The 15,340-nt window shown below is 39.7% G+C and overlaps 1 long non-coding RNA gene across 2 annotated transcripts; it reads right to left on the bottom strand.

Moving 5' to 3' along the window:
• Window positions 1-651: 651 nt before the first annotated feature.
• Window positions 652-13,742, bottom strand: LOC130148295 (uncharacterized). Of its 2 annotated transcripts, XR_008821514.1 has the most exons (4): window positions 13,639-13,742; window positions 6,189-6,322; window positions 4,003-4,258; window positions 652-1,725 (listed from the first exon to the last, which is right to left on the bottom strand). It is a non-coding gene; the product is annotated as an uncharacterized LOC130148295 (long non-coding RNA). The 2 variants fall into 2 exon arrangements; XR_008821513.1 differs by lacking the exon at window positions 652-1,725 and having other exon boundaries at window positions 2,896-4,258.
• Window positions 13,743-15,340: the final 1,598 nt, after the last annotated feature.

Genomic DNA, 15,340 nt, shown 5'->3' with positions numbered 1-15,340 from the left:
CCTAAGAAGTTACAAGATGTATCCAGACTAGAGGAATATTGGATGCATTCAAGTAGCTCTGTGCCCTTTAAGTGCAGCTGGTACAGAGAAATGGGGATTTGTAAGTCAAAGACCTGACCTTTCATATCCATGTGTTCAAGAAAGAGTTTTAATAGAAATCAGAAATCTTGTGCCAGAACAATCTGAAGTAATGAGATTTTCCTTTAATCTTCATTAGGATTCATTACACAGATAATGCACGATTCGTTGCATAGATAATGCATAATCTAATTAGTTAAGATAATGCTCAAAACTCTCTAGTAGGAGGTGCTTAAGTTGGTAAGTAACTTTCACAAATTTAAGTAAATTTGTTAGTTACAATTGGCTGCTGCTGCAGGTGTCACTGTGCTGATGTACTGTGAGCTTCAAGCATTCCCTGTGCTCCTACCAGACTGGTCTTGGTTGCACAGAATAATTCAGTCTCCAAGACTATCACTTTTCTCTCTCCCACTAATTGTGATAAAATACCAACTTTCAATGATAACTGTTTTAACTAAGACACTATAGTATCAAGTCTGATATCCAGAAGCTAGACAGTGTGCACAGTCCCATTTTTGAGAAGCAGTGTTACCTTCATCCCTGAAACATGTAGTCAAATACCTCTCTTTGTTCTTGGCTCGTGATCGAGAATAAGTTGGGGCTGAGAATCCTCACTTTGAGTTTGCCTTTGCGCATAGGCTGTTCTGATATCATCTAAAGAACCGAGACCCCTTCCCGCGTTTCATACAGATACAATGAAAATGTCATTTTCTTCTGTTGCTTGTTAGCTCATGCAGGAGTTGCATCCAGACTTCTGCTGCCTTGGCTGTAGGAAGGATGCTAAGAGCTGAAACTGTCACTGAAGCCCACAGAGATGCATTTTTTTGTTGCTCAGAAAGGAGGCACATCAAGTATGGAAATATTGTCTGACCTGACAATGAATTCTATTTAAGAAACAGAAAATGTGCTGGATAATATATGCAGACACCTCTGTCATGAAGCTTCATGTGGTTTCACACCCAATTATGTGTGACCACCTTTGGTTACCATAGCAATTTTCTCTTAATTAGAAACTCACCCTCTGCTCATGGCCTGTTTGTGCTAAAGCATGAAATTCTGCTCCACACTTAGGCACTTTATTTGTTTATATATTAACTGTAACTTACTGTGTCAAATGACTTCTTTATGCAGCAGTACTCTGTTTCTTTGACTCAGACATTGATTGGACTTGTAAAATTCTTCAGCATATCCTTGACCCACTTTCAGTCTGTGTATGATCAGCAGAAAATGCCAAGAGAGAAGGCAGTGGTGGTTTAGGTATTAATATACGTAATAATATGATCAGTGGGGTGGAGGCAGCTCTCTTTCTGCTACTCTGCGGTGCTTAGAGCAGGATTCTGTGAAACCTTCAGCCTGCATTCAGGCTCAAGTTGTTTCTATAACAACTTCAAAAGAAAGGAGCCTCTGCCCATATAAAAGTTGAATGAAGTTGGTTGTATTTGTGTCCACCATAAGGTAGACAAAGAAACACCACAGGGTGTTTTGATGACAGATATAGGAGATGTATTCCTGATCTTATGAAAATAAGGAGGATGAGAGCAAGTTACCTTCAATGTTGAAGCCAGTTCTAAAAGTTGGGCATCAGATCTGCTTGGGACACAAGCTCAAAAGCAAAGGTTATAATCCTAAGTGCTTCCTCCTGTAATTCTGGGGAGAACAGAGACTCGTAATTCTTGGGGTCCAGTCCAAGACTGTAGAATCACAAATCTTTATGGGTTCTGATATAAGTGTAGAACCTACAAGTATAAACACCTCCTGCTAAGATAAAACTATTACCTCCCCAAACAAAATGCTGAAGCATGGACAATTTCTTTTGAGGGAATGGGACAATGAATTCAGAAATGAACATGAAATATTCAGCTTAAAAGATTACCCCATCTGCTGTCTTTCACAAAGATCTCTTTTGTATGTCATGACATACAGTGAGAGAGGCTAGCTTTAGCATTTATGTAAACTCATCAGTCAGGTTGGAGGCCAGTGCAATGTGGAGTTTTCACGTACTGTACACTGTGAAGCTCATATAAATGCTAATATCATATCTTACTAATATATCTCATGCTGGATAGCAGAAGCAAGAGTAATCTTACTTTTTACAACATAGCACGTTGCACCGTGTCTGTGGATTCTTGTTTAACATACATTTCTGTGTACTCCCCACAAATGCCGCTGTTACATATGAGCAGGACCAGTCAAACAACAGCAAAAGAAATCCAAACCAATTTCAGCCTTGTGGTCACTTTATAGAGGTTAGGAGATGTCAGCTGGGTGATAGCTGAGCTCTCTCATCTTTTCTTTTTTTACTTAATGCTTCTTAGCATTTTTTTTTAATTTAATTTTTCGCTTAAAGCAGCTTAGGCTTAAATCAGATATGGAAACTCAAATATTGGATTCAGGACTGAAATGCAATTGTTACTTCTTTTGAACAGGCCTCACAGACAAAAATGGTGGTTTTAATTTAATCTCTCTGAAAACATTCCTTAAACAAATAATAAATAGTTCTTAAGAAGCACAAGTAAATTGGGCAATAAGCATGTATCTTTAATTACAATTTTAGCCTTGACAATTGTTCTTGAGTCAGCTCTACAGCATTATTACCATAAGAAAACCAGCCTATTTTAAAATTTTATGTCACAGTGCAATTGATTAAGGTAAAAAGAGATTATCCAGCAGTCAAAAGCTTAACTGAGTACTAAGGAGAGAAGTCAGCATGTATACATGTAAGTTTGCCAACATTCCCAGTATAAAACAAATGACTCGTTATATGGTATCTCTGTTGTGCCTGGATTCTGATTTTCTATGAGTCATCTCTTGATTTACTGAAATAGAATGAGTAAGAGAGTCAAATTATAGGCAAAAGAAGTCTGCAAGCTGCGTAACGTCCAACACTTACAGAGAAGAATGATTACTCAACTCCCCTGTGCTCTTTATTGGCTCTGAATTTCACATCAGATCCCTCCTGCCATTGGACTTCTACAGGGAGGAGTTTTATAAAAACCTCATGAATAACCAAGGTCAGTCTTCAGCACTGCACAGACTGTAACAGTCTCTCTTCTTTCTGATTACCCTTCTCTATTGAATTTGTATTCGTCTATAACTGTAAAATGGCACCACACATTAACACTATAAAGGCATATAGCACGTCTATATAATGAAGGGTGTAAAAGCAGTTTTCTATTACCACATTAAGCTGGTATTGGATTTTGTATTATGAATTATCATCTTATTGCACATATTGCTAAACAGCAATGTAATGTTCAATTTAGACATAATGTGAGTGAATTTTAAGCATCTGAATAAGGGAAGAGAGGTGAAAGAGGAGGAGGGAGGATGTCTAATCTTTTTAGTTTTTTAGGTTGCCTTCAATATATAGCATCTTACAATTGTCATACAGAAGTTTTTTTCTCAGAGAGGTAAAAACCTGTTCAGTACATTTGACTATAGCTGTCATCAGGGACAGTTTGAAAAATCCTTAATTGCAACATTCAGAAAAAGAAACAGCAACAGTGTCCCACAGAGAAGTGTCAAACATGAGAATCCTCTGGCTGTGCAAGGGCCGACCACATACAGATGCAGTTCTAAAGCAGTATAAAGCTGTACTACAGAGACATATTCTTAAGGCTGAAGCTCTTCCTTGAGATTCATTCTTTTTAAATTATTTAGAATATAAGGATCATCAATAAAATATCAAATAAGTTATCTGTTCAAGATGAGAACTAACATATAAATGGTATTCCTAAGGTTGTAGTTTTATAGTATTTAGTTCAAGATAAGCTAGTGTGAAAAGTAATTTTTAAAAATAAGTTAATAATTTGCCTTTGCTTTGGTTTGTAAAATCTTTGTCTATTTATGTTTCAGCTGTTCATTGTTATATAACTGTTCCCCATGGTCTATGAAAATCAGGTTCAGTCTGAGGTTAAATTGTACCTTGTCAAAGCAGGGATGTGACCCAGTATGAATGACTTGTATGACTCCATTTGTTTTCATGCTTTGTAAATCTTTTGACTCTGTATAGATGCATGCGTAGGAAGAGGAGAACAGATGTGAGGGAAAGGTCAGGGATGCTGTGAGGTCTGTGAGGCTTTCCTTGTACTTCCATTAGATTTAGATGCCTCCTTTAGATGTATCCTTCGATACATAAAAACATTCCTCCGTGAACATTAATGTTGTTTCAAAGTGTAAACTAGAAAAGAAAGGAAAAGTACAAATCAGGTAACATGCACATACCAAATGATATCGAAAGCCAGCATTGACCCATTGTCAGTGTAATATTCAGCTGACAAGAAGGTTCCCTCACATATAGACACCAATTCTATATCCGTATCAAAGAATAGAGTATCTGAAACAACAGTGAAACTGGAAAACTGAAACAATTTGTGTGACTGCATGTGTGTACACATCACACACATATGCAAAAGATCTATCCTTAACACTAACGCAACATCATATATTTAAGAATAGAGTTTATAAATTACATGTTCTAGATGAAAGAAAATAAATGTTATTGATTCTTTTTATATTTGGGGAGTTAGGGTGTTAACTGTGCCAGGTTACAAGGGGAGTCAGTGATATAATCATGTCCCTACATGGTCCAGTACAATACCAGGCAAGAGATCTGAATTTGATCTCTAAAGCAGTATAGCTCAGGGACATCCTGTCACAGCTTTTTTGCTTCCAGTGCTAAGGATAACTAGAACATTTTCCCTCTGAAGCAGATCTGCCATCAGTTCCCTCATGTAGAAATGGAAGGCACGAATTCTACAGACTCCTTCATTCTTCTCTTCCTCCCAAAGAAGTGAGTTAGAAGTTCCTTGAGGCTATGTGTTTGTATGTGTAGTGTCTCTCGTGTGCCTTACCTGCCTTTGTTAAAATATTTGGGGGTGACAGAAATGATTTAGTTTCCTATAAATACCTATGATGGAAATGGATGGTGGGAAGCAAGTCTTTCTTTCTAAAGGAATTCTTCATACCTGCTTGTGTTTTTGAAACAGTAAGTTTATCTTCTGTATATATTAGACTACAGTACAACTGTTCTAAACATTCAGGGCTCTTCAACTTCTAGTGATTGTTGGAATGACTCTCTTTTCTTTATCTCTATCATTACATTATTACTCACAAAGCATCATCTATATGAGAGGCATTTGCTTAAAAACAAACATCTTCCTCAACCAAAGGATTTCGCACTGTAGAAAAGCAGCTCTTCCGACATGGTTTGATATGACCATTAAAGTCTTAGGTGCTAGTAACATTCTCTGCTGAGAGATCTTGGCTTCTGTTACTCAATCAGAATTGCACCTTTTGATTTACATTGATAATAATAATGGCGTTCAGCATTTATGGAGTTCTTTGCATTCCACTGGAGCACACAGTTTTAGTAAATCTAAATTACAAAGTCTTGCCAATGCACTAGACAACAGAGGGAAAAAAATGCTTCTTTGTGGCTGTATATCTTTTGTTGGATTTTAGTAAGGTAAATGGTGTCGAGTTTGACATTATAACAAATGGTCAGCCTTTGAACAGTTCAAGCTATTATGTTCTATTACCTATAAACAAGGGATAAACAGTGATCATTTTCCCATTAAAGGTGGGTTAGCTGAGGCTGTAATGAAGTACGTGGTATTTTAAGATCAATGCCACCATAGATTAACTGTACCATATATTGAGAAACATTGAGAACAATTCTCTGATGACAAGTACACAGGAAACACTAAGGGCTGAGCCTACAGCTCCTCCCCATAGGCTACCTCACAGGAAAAAAAAGCCAGAGCAGCTTTGTCCAAGGCATATCCCAAGGTGACTCTTTGGCTGCTGTGACTCCTGCTCTCTGAGTTCTTTTTGTCTCCTTTTTATCTCCCTTTTGCCTGTAGGTTAGAGCTTTACAAACACTTTCAATTAAAGAAAAAAAGGAGCAAACAAACAAAAAAAAGTGTGATGCAATTGACTACCTTTATTCTGGTGTCAAAAGATTTCCCAGCATCAAAATTTATTTTCATGTTTCTTTATGTGTTTTAGACTTATTTCTCTGTATCTGGCAAATGTAGATGCTAGTGGATCATTTTGGAACTGGGTATTGTCTGATGCTTTTCTCCCTTTGGTGTCTGGTTTGTGCTTACCTTGCTCGTATTTTCCTCTGTTTCGGGCTTGCATTACACAGCTTGGAAAGCAATTTGTCTGGCCTGCTCACTGGCAGAGCAGCAGTGCATACTCGCTGTCTAGCAGTTGGCAAGGCATCTCAAGGATACCTGTTCTGGAAGGAAACAGAAAAGGTTGTTATTGTATCCTTTGAAAGGAAAGCTGGTATCAAACAAATGTTTGCATGGTGCTATCTTTTTGTGCTAGTGCAAGAAAGCAAAAATGTGCTTAAACACAGACAATGAGTAGGAGAGAGACTGCCATAGACTACAGCTGGACACAGGCAGTTGAGGAAGCGTTGTTTTGGAGGGAAAAGGGAAAAGACATTGTATGGGTAAGTCATGGAACAAATGACAATATAGCCCAAAGTTAATAAAATAAGGTCACCCCCCACCTCTTCAAGAGTATGTTCATTATGAACCTATATGCCAGTTTTCCCTATCTTATTCTCAAGGAAACAGCAAATTTTGATGGATGGAGAGAAGAGCCTACTTTTGACCTAATGAAAACTGAAATACAATTGAGATTAAGCTTGAACATTCCAGGAACATTTAATTGGAAATGGCAACTGGGGAGCATTTGGAGAGCCACAGTTGTTGCTTATGTGATGTTTGCTTGTTTGCACATCAGAGATCTCATAATAGTTGATTAGCGGAAAGATGGATATAAAGACATCTTTCACTTTTCTGTAACAAAATTGTGCTTGAAAAGAGAGGCACTCCAATTTTCACTGGTGAAATCTGGGCAAACTTATTTCTTCTGCAATAGGCAGCTGGCAGAAAGGATTTCCAAGGTATTCCCAAGGAGTTTTGGGAACCAACTCATGTTCCAAGGTTAAGCACACCTCACTTAGTGGTTACATACACCCTGTGCTGCACGGCAGCATGACATGAATGGCATGAAAAAAGTAACTCGGAGAGAAAAGTTGTTTATTCAGCAGTCATACAATTTGAGCGTAGAGGCCACTGGCATAAATAAATGAAGGCAATTTACATATGTACATAAGGAACATGGTACGAGATTCCCGTTTGTAAAGCAGTGTAATGTACTACAGAGGCTTTTAGTGTGAAAGAAAGGCATCAGAAGCAATTCTGAAATGTATAAAGCTGACTGATTGTGTATAATGCTCCCCCAAAAATAGCCACAGGAGAAAACAAGGCATCAGTAAAGGGTATTGTAAAAAATATTAAAGCAGCGTACTAACAGAAAACCTGTTGTGCATTTTGTCCAATATTTACAAAAGGCCTTACGCTCCAGAATTACATTCAAGCAGTAAAACTGTGGGACTTCATTGTCTCCCATTGAAGTAACCTTTCTAATTTAAGATACATTAAACCCCTCCAAAAAACTTTTCAGGATTCAGGTATTATTCAGATAGTGAGTTATACTTGAAAGCATTCATAAACTGCATGAAGCAAAATGGACTTTGCTTCATTAAGAGAAATGGATGCTTTTCCCCAGGAAGAACTATATAACAATAAGATCATACAGTTCCACTCCCCCTTAATACATATTTTTGTATGCCCCAGGTCACCTTATAAATGCAATTAACATGGTACTAGTTGTTGACAGAGATTTATAAAAATGAGCTCCATTATTTATTTCTTATGGTGCTGGTGAAAAGCACATATAATGGTTTCTGCTTGAGATTCTTGCATTTTTATCTTCATGAAATAGTGTTTTTTGCTTTTCATATTAAGCAAAATGGCCTACTTAATTTTGAGGGAAGTTTTCAGCAAGTAAAATAGATGCATTCAACAGTCTTGTAAATTCTGTAAGATTCAAACATGTCACAAAAAGTCCATGTTATAAAAATACAAAACAGATATATACTATAGAAAATATGGCTTAAAGTGTTTAGTTTCTAATGTTGGGAAATACAAATCAGATATATCTTGTCCAATACGCAAGATGTTTTAATCATATCAAGAACTCTAGCTTCTTGCTAATAAAAACTTGATCTATAATTAATTTTTAGTAAAGCCACATAATGTGTATATTAATATTTTAATATAGTAAGTGCTTGGAGAAACAAAGGAATGCAAGTCTGGTAGGCAAAGATAGGAGATACTACACTTGATGGCCAGATCTTAGCTCCCCTTGGGGTCCTGATTTTGTAGTCCATTAAGCACATTCTAAAGTTTTTTTCCTATGGAGGAAGGTACTTAAACTCTACCTGAACTTTAAGATAATAACTTTCACGTTTTTTCCAAGCATGGTTCCTCTTCCAAATTTTTGACTCATTTGAGTACAGGATTATCTGGCTAGTGAAGTAATGGATCCATTTCCAGGCAGTAAGAGAGGAGCTAATGAGCCAGGTTCACCTAGACACAGATGTGTGTTTCTACCCCTCCTCCCCTTGCACCCAATTTGATTTTACACCCAGTGAAATTTAATTAACTATCCAAAGACCAAGGCAACACTAAGACTAAGGCAAGACAAGATGGTAGATTTGATGGCCTTTGTACTGCCAGGAAAACTTCCGTAAGGGACTAGAAGTCGCAGTAGTAGCCACAGTGGAGGAGCCACATGTCTGGCATTTGACATAACTATTTGAGTTACAACTTGAGTTACAAACTCAGAAAATGCCATAGTTGAGTGACTCAAAAGAGAACTCTAGGAGTCCTCAGGACAAGATAGGCATGTTCTAATTATGGCTAGTCTGCATAAAAATTGAGGAAAACTGAACTGTAGAATTCAATCAGTCTGTTGTGTAAACCAAAAGTTGCCTTGAGCAAAATCACTAGAATAATTTCCACATTAGGGAGCTTACGCTATAATTTAGCAAAGTTAAAATTCATGTAATCCTATCATTCTTTATAAAATACTGGAATTAATATTGTTTAAGAAAATAAAAAGTTAATCAGTATCACACCTACAAAAATTAATACTATTCCCAGAAACAAGATCAGCCGAAGGCAGCATGTACATCTTAATCAGGGAACACAAAAGCAAGAGCTCTGGGGGGAACCTGGAGTGGTTGTCTAGGAAACAACAACAAAAAAAACCATCTATGAATACTGCAGTTAATAAGTAGTCAAGGTTCACACAGACAGTGCAATTTTGCAAGGAGCAAATTCTGAGAATTAGAATTTCCTTTGAGAATTCCCAAATAACAAAGTTTTTGAAATGTCGCATAATTCAGACAAACAGGTATGATTCTACAAGCAAAAAGACCTGCAGCATTGTGGATAGTCTAAGCCAGGCACCATACCTTGCATTCAAATTCTGCATTTTTAGGAGTGGCTGTTTTTTCTCAAACTATCTTCATGTCCACAGGTTAATAAACACCAATGAGAGTCTGACACTGACATTTATTGTAGGTGTTAAATCTGTGCACAATACTTGTACGACAACATTGAAAGCCACCAGTACTTTCCAGTTGTAACATGTTGGTGGGATAAAGTACTGGCAAAACACAATTAAAATGTATGGATTTGCTTGGTTTTTGATTTCATGCATATCTTAGTTTTCTGCAGATCTGGAATACTGGACAACTGTGACACACTATATCCCTTTGTATCAATCAGATGCCTTTGGATTTGGTTCCAATCAATTATTGGTTTTACTTGTGAAAGGCAAATTGAAAGTTCATGAACAAAACCTGAATCTGCAAATTGTCTTACCATCCTGGATTATCTGCAGTGTCCAGGAGGCAGCACTGAAGGATGAACTTTGTAAATTGCCAGGTTGAACAAGGAAAAAGCGTAGCGTTTGGGGTTTTTTTGCCCCCTTCCAATTTGCAGCAGGTCAGTATTACAGGAAGTGGAGAAACTGTAAGTGTTATTGATTGCAACGTTTTTCCTGTCATCATCTTTGACAGGTATTTTGGATCAAGGGTATCAGTACCTGAAAAGTCTCTTGATGGTAGCCAAGAAACAGTTACCTATGTAATATTACAGACACAGAGTGTGGTCTTCTTTCTGAACAGCGGGTGAGAGTGTTATCTCTGCAGTGCAGGAGGAAAGGCCATTATGATAATGCCAGTTTCCCTCACCTGTCTGCTGTCATCCTCCTGAATTTCATCTCCTCCTGGTTACCTGTTGACCACCTCACTCTCATGGAGATAGATATTAAGCAGGGCTGAAATCTGAATGCAGCAACAGCAATACAGATCTGTCAGTCCTGTGGCTGGTTACAGACACTGGGACGGTGTGTTCAGAGGGCCTGTTAGCAGTGATTTTGAGTGAGCTGAGGCATTCCTGCAGGGACACAGGTAGCATTTGGCTAGTGTGAAGGTGGAAGCTCCTTCCAGCCCTGATACCCTCAGGCAGCCAAGCCTTCCCTCAGGTGTCTGAAGGTGGCCATGTACCCTTCACTTGCTCTTTTCCAGTCAAAATCAAAGTTTCAGGCTTTGTTGACAAGCTACCCTCCCTACGCAAACCATATGCCACCTCTCTGCAGCAGAGGGATTTTCTCCTCTGAGGGGTCACCTCAGCTCCCAGCCACCACCGCTGGCTGCCAGTCAGGGTTTCTGTGGAAACTTTTCCTTATTCATCAATCTAAAGTCTTCCTATACTTTCTTCCCATGTGGTGCCCTTCTCTAGCAACGTTCTCTAAATTAAAACTTGACTTTGTTTTAACCCCGGTTGAATACCTGCTCCACACCTCAGCCCTTCACAGCGCCTGCCGCCATTTTGCGCGCCCAGCACTCCCCGCCCCGCCCAGGCGCGGCTGCTTTAACGTGCGCGCCCCGCCGGATGGAGCGGGCGGGTGGCCGAGCGCCTGGCGGCTGTAGCGGCTGTTCTGTAAGTACCTCCAGAAAAAATTGCTTACCACAGATTTCTGAAGCAGCCTCCCACAGCGCCTGCCCTGGTGGCATAGAGGGGTGCCCGCATTTCCCTGCCAACTGGCCTGGTTTGAGGCCGGCGGTGCCCTGGGCTCCCTCCACAGGTGGCCCAGGTTTCTTTCACAAACCGCTGTTCCCCGCGCCCGGTGGCAGCCGGTCCTGCACGAATCCCCGAGGGGGTCAGCCGGAGGCTTCTAGAACCTTCCCCGCTGCGGGTGCTGCAGGGGCACCACCCGCCATGCCTGCTGGTGGTGCGGCCCTCCATCCCCTCACTGCTTCTGCCCTGCAGGGCATTTATATGCTTGGGGTTTTTAATTTTTATTTTTTTTTTTTAAAGAGCTTCTAGCCTGAGCTCTTGTGTTGCCCTAAGGTGACCCCCACAGGGGATATGGAGCTATACATGGAAGAATGTATTCTGGGAACAAGTGAACCTGTTGATCTGTGCCTGGTGTGTCCTGCGCCCAGTGTGCTGCTACAGCCCAGTGTGGGCAGCGGTTTGGCTTTGGAGAAAGGTACCAGATGTTTAATGTCTGTCTGTTCAGTGGGAAATGCCACAGGGCTCTTCAGTGCTCAACCCTTTACGGTATTTCCCTTATAGTTGCCTTGCTTCTTTTGCTCTTACTTTGCGAACAAAATAGGAAGGAATTCGTGAATTAATAGAGGAGGAGGTGTTAAAATTTAAATGATTTTTTGGGTAGTATTTACTCAATGTGCAACACTTGTCACTGAGGGAGGTAGCATAGTTACTCATAAAAGAGAAATCCTGTGACTTGATGTGAGAATTAGTGAGGTAGAAGGTCCTGGAGGACACGTGCAGTTTTCATCACCTCAGGGAGATGAGCAGAGTTACCCTTTGTACTCTGCTTTCTCTGATAATGTCATTAGTTCATTTGCAAAGGGTTCACTTCTTTTTACAAAAGTCCACAGCAAAATACTTGAATTAACTTCATAATTAAGTTTTTGAAACTTATAGTCATTACTAATTTTTAAACTTATGTTTGTGCTATTGATGGAAATCCTCAAAAAGCTTGGAAACCTTGCAAACTTCTGAGCTCTTCAAAATTAAGCTAGAAATCTTTGTCCTTTTCCTTTCTATCCAGCCCGTGTTATAGACTGGATGCTCTTTTGTCTTTGAGTGTATTCATTTCTCCCTTGGTGCTTTACTTCAGCAGCACTCCCCTGTCAAATTAATCTAAAATAAAGTTTGCAACCATATATCTGAAGTTTGCAGGCTCAGAAAGTACTTGATTTGTGGTGTGGGACAGGATTCAATTCAGTTTTCATTTTTAATACAAGTTTAGGTAACAGCCCTTCATAATTCTTTAGCCAATTACATCTTACCTGCTTGCAGACTGCATATCATATGTGGTTTCATATAATTGTATAGTGCCCCATCAAGCTGGTAAATACAATTGTCCTAAACTATTGATGGAGTAGAGAAAGACAAACAGACATGAATAACTGTCCTGGTGTGACAGATGGGACTGCAGTAGGAGTATGGTCTTTATGTTTCAGTTGAACTAATACGATATGGATCAACATTAGAAAATAAGCCCACTAATGTTGTGGATAAAGAGGGAGTCATTGGCAGGGCAAAGAAAAGAATTTATGAATACAGTTTCCAAATCCTTCACTCTAACCACTAAACCCTGTTGTCATTAAGATCTTACAAATAGAGCGTATTGTTATTCCTGAGCTGTGATAGTGTATTTTTACATCATACGATGTATTATGGAAGATACTGACAAAGCAGAATTTCTTAAAGGAATGACAAGCTATTATGTGAAGCCTGCTTTATTTACAGTGTCTGTGACTCAGTGGACTGATGACACTGCCATTTGTTGGATTTTGTAAGTGGAAAAGTCTACAAAGACCCTAAAGTCTCTAGCTTCCCAGTCACGTAGAGAGTGCTACCTGGTAATAGGAAGTTATGTAACTACATAAGCACATAATTTTTTACACAGCCCTGGAAGCAATATTTCCCCGTTGTCAATTTTGTGTACCCGTTTCTTCATTGGGGTGAGTGAAATATGCATCAGATACAGTTAAATATACACTTGGTCTGTGAAATTCTATAGAAGAAATACTGGGAGAAGTCTGACCCTGACCTTCTTTCATCATGAAGGGTTTTGGACAGCTTCTGTCTTTGAATAAGGAATACAGAATTCCTCTGAACACGAAGTAAGTGAAAAATAATCTCTGTTCAGACTACCAGGAGTTACTCAATTAGTTCTTAAAACATGTCAGAGAACAGAACTCTCCAGTGTCTGCAGTAAAATGGCCTAGAACATCCTTTATAGCTTGTTATTTTCTGGTGATCTGCAGCATAATAGCTGTGGAACAAGAAGATCCCGTGTGGTTCAGCTTCCTGGTGCCTGTTAATAGTGGTGATATAAAAAAAAAACATTGCGCCAAAACAAACAAACAAGCATCCCCCATTCCTGTGCTAATTAGTGAGTGTTACGGTTTAACCCCAGCTGGCAACTACATACTACACAGCTGCTTGCTCATTTCCCCCCCAGTGGGATGGGGAAGAGAATCGGAAGGGTAAAAGTGAGAAAACTCATGGGTTGAGATAAAGACAGTTTAACAGGCAAAGCAAAAGCCACACACAAATAAAGCAAAACAAGGAATTCATTCACCATTTCCCATTGGCAGGTAGGTCTTCAGCCATCTCCAGGAAAGCAGGGATCCATCACATGTAATGGTTACTTGGGAAGACAGGCACCGTAACTCTGAACGTCCCCTGCTTCCTTCTTCCACAGATTTATACACTGAGTGTGACATCGTATGGTATGGAAAGTCCCTTTGGTCAGTTGGGGTCAGCTGTCCCAGCTGTGTTCCCTCCTCCAAACTGGTGTGGCAGGGATCAGAAAAGGCCTTGACTCAGTGTAAGCACTGCTTAGCAATAACTAAAACATCCCTGTGTGATGTTTCTAGCCCAAATCAAAAAGATAGCCCAACAGTCGCTGCTGCGAAGAAAATTGACTCTATCCCAGCCAAAACCAGAACAGTGAGTGGCATACTGCAGAACAGCGAGGTAACTATGGCTGTTTTAGTTAAGAAGAAATTGTGGTGAGCATGCAGAAAAGTCAGATAGGGAGATAACCCTCACATGAAACTAAATATTGCATTTAGAAAAGATATGGTGAGTACAATATTAGTGTCTGTTGCTTTTAGATGTGGGAGGATAATTCATCCGTTATGATTCAGGGAGCAGAGGCAGTCACAGGCCATATTTTCTCATTGAGTATTGATGGGGTGTATTTGTACACATTGGTTGCAAGTGTTTTGGATCATTATAGCTACGCCTCTTGTGAAGTGTAGGTGTTTGCATTCCCGACTTTCACAGAGCTGTGAGGGCTTGGAAAAAAAATGTCTCTGAGCTAGCATGTGTTGAATGTGCATGTGTACAGCTTTCTTTAGCAGAACCAGGAATCTTTGCCAAGCTCTTGGGTAATGAATGAGCTTGATGAAAGTAGAGGATGTAAAGGTTAAACAGAAGAAGGAAGGTAGATCAGTGCGTGTTTCTTGAAGGTTAGCTGTAGGGACGTTCAGAGATTCAAGCATTAGTCATGGGGTTCTGTGCATCTTTGTCATGGGCAATTACTGGGTACATCACTGCTACCTTTGCAGTGCTCTTCCTTCTCAGTAACCCAGGACTGTGTGTCTGTTTTTGTCCTCATTCTCCTCTGTGAAGATAAAGGTTGTTCCCTTCCTATGAAGACTGAGGAAAGGGTAATTTTCCCTCTGTTTTTTCTTCTGTAATGCTAAATCAGAGACACTGGGATAACTCCTCTGTAGGAGACACAGCTCCACTTCTTATTTCCACACTTTCTATACATAGAAAATCCACTTTCCTGTTTCTCTGGGGGCTTGGGAAGGTTGCTTTAGTGTTTGGAAATGAAGTGTCATTTTCTTTTCCTTGTGAGAGCACCTAACATGATCTTTTGGCTGCAGTGGGAAGGAGAGCTGTGCTGTAGAACATTCCGGGCAGGCATCATAGCCTCCTGATGAACGTTTCCTATGTTTTTGAGTCAACAGCACTATTCAGGATCATTGCCTGGACCCTAGGCTTGCTTGATTTCATACCTGGAGAGTGACTTTTCAAATTGGTTCTATAGTTACCTAGCATCAATCTTTAAAAGATGGGGCATAAACAGAAGCAGACCTGCTGTCCCTTGTCTGTTACTGTCAGAAAAAAGCTTTAGGTAGACCATGGAGACCAGGAATTGTAATTAAATTTGGTGGGTTTTCCAAGTTCTTCAGCTTTTATAGTTACTTAGGTGATTCTTACTGAAGAAGTCTCTAGACTTTCATCCTGTTGTAGGATTTATCTTCCAC

The sequence above is a fragment of the Falco biarmicus genome, chromosome 4 (assembly GCF_023638135.1).
Source record: "Falco biarmicus isolate bFalBia1 chromosome 4, bFalBia1.pri, whole genome shotgun sequence".
Taxonomy (NCBI): Eukaryota; Metazoa; Chordata; class Aves; order Falconiformes; family Falconidae; genus Falco; species Falco biarmicus.
The sequence above is the reverse complement of the archived record's forward strand: the minus strand, read 5'-3'. Positions and strand labels throughout refer to the sequence as shown.